Below are 5,604 nucleotides of genomic sequence, written 5' to 3' on the forward strand. Positions count from 1 at the left end.
GAGGCAGGGGAGGGTGGACGGAGCTCTGGCGGTCCCCGGTTAACCTGCTGACGCGTTGAATTGCGTGGGCAGAGGCGGCGCGGTCATCTGGGATGGAGTAGCCGTGGGCAGGGGAGCGGAGGGTCCCCGCGCAGGCGTTTGAGAGCCTCCACGAGAGCTTGGGACGTTATTGCGCCACAGAAAGCAGACCTGTGGGCTGGTCAGGCTATGGATGGGCTGCTGGGTGACTTGCAGAATCACCTGATTTCAGGAGCAGAGGGACAACTTGGCCCGGAAGAGCGACGGAGGAGGCGAGCTGTGCGCCGTAAGCAGGTGGGTCGGTGGGTGGTGCCAGAGGGGAGCTGTGCCGTGTGGCTCTAGCTAAGCTCGGTCGTTTCTCTGTTTCCTAGGTGCGAAGCGAAGAGGAAAGCGGGCTGTCGGCAGCTCAGCTCCTCGGGCCAGGTGAGCACGGAGTGCTGGGCCGAAGCGGCAGCTCGTTTCAGGTCCCGTGTTGCTGGCGCGGGTCCGAGCGTCCTTTGGTGGTGTTTTACAGGCGGCAGCTGAGCGTCTCGGCGGTCCGCGGCGTGGCAGTCAAAAGCAAGGGCGGCCGGGTGGGCGAGCGGCCCAGGTAAGGGAGGGCGAGCTGGGACCGTCTGCGGGCAGGCTGTGTTTTCGGGCGGCGTCCGAGCGCGTGCCTCTGGTTTTGCGGGTGCCGCAGACGAGCCGGCAGGGGCGAAGCCGCACGCCGGCCGGCAGCCGAGAAGGTGAGGCGGCGGTGGGCGTTGCGGAGCCCGGTATTGCCCGGTCTCTCGCTTCATCTTTTCCTTCTCGCTTTGCAGGCGCTTTGTGGGCCCTCTGGACCGGGAGGAGCATTTGCGGTGAGCCGGGCTAGGGGCGAGGAGGAGCGTGGGGCCGGGGACTCGTTCCCGGCGCCACGGTTTTTTTTTGCTTCTCGCCGTCGTAGGCGTCACCAGCGCTGAGGGTTTGTGACCGCGCCAGCGGCAGGACACGCCGACCGGACCGCCCTGGAGCTCAGCAGGAGGTGGGTGTCGCGGACGGACTCGGCGTTTGCCCCGCGGCGCCGTGTGCCGGCGTGGCTTAGCGAGCGCGTGCTTTCTCGTGCTCCTGCAGGCGCTGAAGAGGAACCCGGCGACGCGGGAAGACGGCCGTTGGCGCACGCGGCGTTTTCCTCTGCCGAAGATGGGTTCGGTCCCTCGGCCCTCTGAAAGCTAAGTGGAGGCGCGAGGGCTGGGAAGGGGCCGGGAATGGCAGGGCCGGGGGGTTTAGCTCTGCTAAGGGCAAGGGCCGTCCAGGAACCGCGCCCTTGGCGTGGGTCAAGGGCCCGGGGACCTTTACCGTGCGATGCCAGCGTGTGCCGGGCAGGGCAGCTCCAGCCTGCGTCCGCGTTGTGGTGTAGTTCGGGAAGCCTGCCTTGCGCCTGTCAGCCGATCCTGGGGTCTCGTTGCGTTCGAGGGGCACGGAAGGCCTCTCGGGTGCCACCCCGGGATCTGGAACGCCGGTGCCGATCGGCGTAGCGCCGATCGGGCGCTGGTTTTCTGGTGTCGGCAGCCGAAAGCGTGGCGGGTTCTTGCCTTTGGGCCGTTTCTGGTCAGGGCTGATTGTGGCGTTGTCCTGGGCTGTGCCGGCAGCTCTAGCCATCCAGTCTCAGGGACTGGAACTTCAAGATGCTGGGAAGAAGTTCTTAGGTTTTTCATCAGCTTCTCGTTTGGTTGCGACGTCTCTGCTCGGTTGTGGCGCTGCCGCCGTCTCGTCAGGAGCCGTGACGTCGGGCTCCTTTTCCGTTTGAGGATGCAGGAGAGGCTCCTCTCCTCCCCGTAGATTATTGGGATCGATGCCCTTCTGGTCTCGGAGCGTCGTGTTCGTCGTGGAGCGTTTTTGGCGCTGTGGCCGTCGCGTGGTCTATAAGGTTCTGCGGAGCGTCTGTCGGCCCGGGTGCGCGTTTGGCTCGGAGCTGCTCTGCCCGGACGCGTAGAGGCAGGGGAGGGTGGACGGAGCTCTGGCGGTCCCCGGTTAACCTGCTGACGCGTTGAATTGCGTGGGCAGAGGCGGCGCGGTCATCTGGGATGGAGTAGCCGTGGGCAGGGGAGCGGAGGGTCCCCGCGCAGGCGTTTGAGAGCCTCCACGAGAGCTTGGGACGTTATTGCGCCACAGAAAGCAGACCTGTGGGCTGGTCAGGCTGTGGATGGGCTGCTGGGTGACTTGCAGAATCACCTGATTTCAGGAGCAGAGGGACAACTTGGCCCGGAAGAGCGACGGAGGAGGCGAGCTGTGCGCCGTAAGCAGGTGGGTCGGTGGGTGGTGCCAGAGGGGAGCTGTGCCGTGTGGCTCTAGCTAAGCTCGGTCGTTTCTCTGTTTCCTAGGTGCGAAGCGAAGAGGAAAGCGGGCTGTCGGCAGCTCAGCTCCTCGGGCCAGGTGAGCACGGAGTGCTGGGCCGAAGCGGCAGCTCGTTTCAGGTCCCGTGTTGCTGGCGCGGGTCCGAGCGTCCTTTGGTGGTGTTTTACAGGCGGCAGCTGAGCGTCACGGCGGTCCGCGGCGTGGCAGTCAAAAGCAAGGGCGGCCGGGTGGGCGAGCGGCCCAGGTAAGGGAGGGCGAGCTGGGACCGTCTGCGGGCAGGCTGTGTTTTCGGGCGGCGTCCGAGCGCGTGCCTCTGGTTTTGCGGGTGCCGCAGACGAGCCGGCAGGGGCGAAGCCGCACGCCGGCCGGCAGCCGAGAAGGTGAGGCGGCGGTGGGCGTTGCGGAGCCCGGTATTGCCCGGTCTCTCGCTTCATCTTTTCCTTCTCGCTTTGCAGGCGCTTTGTGGGCCCTCTGGACCGGGAGGAGCATTTGCGGTGAGCCGGGCTAGGGGCGAGGAGGAGCGTGGGGCCGGGGACTCGTTCCCGGCGCCACGGTTTTTTTTTGCTTCTCGCCGTCGTAGGCGTCACCAGCGCTGAGGGTTTGTGACCGCGCCAGCGGCAGGACACGCCGACCGGACCGCCCTGGAGCTCAGCAGGAGGTGGGTGTCGCCGACGGACTCGGCGTTTGCCCCGCGGCGCCGTGTGCCGGCGTGGCTTAGCGAGCGCGTGATTTCTCGTGCTCCTGCAGGCGCTGAAGAGGAACCCGGCGACGCGCGAAGACGGCCGTTGGCGCACGCGGCGTTTTCCTCTGCCGAAGATGGGTTCGGTCCCTCGGCCCTCTGAAAGCTAAGTGGAGGCGCGAGGGCTGGGAAGGGGCCGGGAATGGCAGGGACGGGGGGTTTAGCTCTGCTAAGGGCAAGGGCCGTCCAGGAACCGCGCCTTTGGCGCAGGTCAAGGGCCCGGGGACCTTTACCGTGCGATGCCAGCGTGTGCCGGGCAGGGCAGCTCCAGCCTGCGTCCGCGTTGTGGTGTAGTTCGGGAAGCCTGCCTTGCGCCTGTCAGCCGATCCTGGGGTCTCGTTGCGTTCGAGGGGCACGGAAGGCCTCTCGGGTGCCACCCCGGGATCTGGAACGCCGGTGCCGATCGGCGTAGCGCCGATCGGGCGCTGGTTTTCTGGTGTCGGCAGCCGAAAGCGTGGCGGGTTCTTGCCTTTCGGCCGTTTCTGGTCAGGGCTGATTGTGGCGTTGTCCTGGGCTGTGCCGGCAGCTCTAGCCATCCAGTCTCAGGGACTGGAACTTCAAGATGCTGGGAAGAAGTTCTTAGGTTTTTCATCAGCTTCTCGTTTGGTTGCGACGTCTCTGCTCGGTTGTGGCGCTGCCGCCGTCTCGTCAGGAGCCGTGACGTCGGGCTCCTTTTCCGTTTGAGGATGCAGGAGAGGCTCCTCTCCTCCCCGTAGATTATTGGGATCGATGCCCTTCTGGTCTCGGAGCGTCGTGTTCGTCGTGGAGCGTTTTTGGCGCTGTGGCCGTCGCGTGGTCTATAAGGTTCTGCGGAGCGTCTGTCGGCCCGGGTGCGCGTTTGGCTCGGAGCTGCTCTGCCCGGACGCGTAGAGGCAGGGGAGGGTGGACGGAGCTCTGGCGGTCCCCGGTTAACCTGCTGACGCGTTGAATTGCGTGGGCAGAGGCGGCGCGGTCATCTGGGATGGAGTAGCCGTGGGCAGGGGAGCGGAGGGTCCCCGCGCAGGCGTTTGAGAGCCTCCACGAGAGCTTGGGACGTTATTGCGCCACAGAAAGCAGACCTGTGGGCTGGTCAGGCTGTGGATGGGCTGCTGGGTGACTTGCAGAATCACCTGATTTCAGGAGCAGAGGGACAACTTGGCCCGGAAGAGCGACGGAGGAGGCGAGCTGTGCGCCGTAAGCAGGTGGGTCGGTGGGTGGTGCCAGAGGGGAGCTGTGCCGTGTGGCTCTAGCTAAGCTCGGTCGTTTCTCTGTTTCCTAGGTGCGAAGCGAAGAGGAAAGCGGGCTGTCGGCAGCTCAGCTCCTCGGGCCAGGTGAGCACGGAGTGCTGGGCCGAAGCGGCAGCTCGTTTCAGGTCCCGTGTTGCTGGCGCGGGTCCGAGCGTCCTTTGGTGGTGTTTTACAGGCGGTAGCTGAGCGTCTCGGCGGTCCGCGGCGTGGCAGTCAAAAGCAAGGGCGGCCGGGTGGGCGAGCGGCCCAGGTAAGGGAGGGCGAGCTGGGACCGTCTGCGGGCAGGCTGTGTTTTCGGGCGGTGTCCGAGCGCGTGCCTCTGGTTTTGCGGGTGCCGCAGACGAGCCGGCAGGGGCGAAGCCGCACGCCGGCCGGCAGCCGAGAAGGTGAGGCGGCGGTGGGCGTTGCGGAGCCCGGTATTGCCCGGTCTCTCGCTTCACCTTTTCCTTCTCGCTTTGCAGGCGCTTTGTGGGCCCTCTGGACCGGGAGGAGCATTTGCGGTGAGCCGGGCTAGGGGCGAGGAGGAGCGTGGGGCCGGGGACTCGTTCCCGGCGCCACGGTTTTTTTTTGCTTCTCGCCGTCGTAGGCGTCACCAGCGCTGAGGGTTTGTGACCGCGCCAGCGGCAGGACACGCCCACCGGACCGCCCTGGAGCTCAGCAGGAGGTGGGTGTCGCGGACGGACTCGGCGTTTGCCCCGCGGCGCCGTGTGCCGGCGTGGCTTAGCGAGCGCGTGCTTTCTCGTGCTCCTGCAGGCGCTGAAGAGGAACCCGGCGACGCGGGAAGACGGCCGTTGGCGCACGCGGCGTTTTCCTCTGCCGAAGATGGGTTCGGTCCCTCGGCCCTCTGAAAGCTAAGTGGAGGCGCGAGGGCTGGGAAGGGGCCGGGAATGGCAGGGCCGGGGGGTTTAGCTCTGCTAAGGGCAAGGGCCGTCCAGGAACCGCGCCCTTGGCGTGGGTCAAGGGCCCGGGGACCTTTACCGTGCGATGCCAGCGTGTGCCGGGCAGGGCAGCTCCAGCCTGCGTCCGCGTTGTGGTGTAGTTCGGGAAGCCTGCCTTGCGCCTGTCAGCCGATCCTGGGGTCTCGTTGCATTCGAGGGGCACGGAAGGCCTCTCGGGTGCCACCCCGGGATCTGGAACGCCGGTGCCGATCGGCGTAGCGCCGATCGGGCGCTGGTTTTCTGGTGTCGGCAGCCGAAAGCGTGGCGGGTTCTTGCCTTACGGCAGTTTTTGTTCAGGGCTGTTTTTGGCCTTGTCTTAGGCTGTGCTGTCAGCTGTGCTCTCCATCTATCCAATCTCAGGGACTAG

At 66.2% G+C, this 5,604-nt stretch overlaps 1 long non-coding RNA gene across 1 annotated transcript; it reads left to right on the plus strand.

Annotated features, from left to right (window-relative positions):
* Positions 1-222: 222 nt before the first annotated feature.
* LOC135579015 (uncharacterized) lies at positions 223-5,370 on the plus strand. Its single transcript, XR_010471262.1, has 16 exons — positions 223-312; positions 390-441; positions 533-607; positions 819-857; positions 944-1,021; positions 1,111-2,283; positions 2,361-2,412; positions 2,504-2,578; positions 2,790-2,828; positions 2,915-2,992; positions 3,082-4,254; positions 4,332-4,383; positions 4,475-4,549; positions 4,761-4,799; positions 4,886-4,963; positions 5,053-5,370. It is a non-coding gene; the product is annotated as an uncharacterized LOC135579015 (long non-coding RNA).
* Positions 5,371-5,604: the final 234 nt, after the last annotated feature.

This window comes from Columba livia, chromosome 1, assembly GCF_036013475.1.
Source record: "Columba livia isolate bColLiv1 breed racing homer chromosome 1, bColLiv1.pat.W.v2, whole genome shotgun sequence".
NCBI lineage: Eukaryota > Metazoa > Chordata > Aves > Columbiformes > Columbidae > Columba > Columba livia.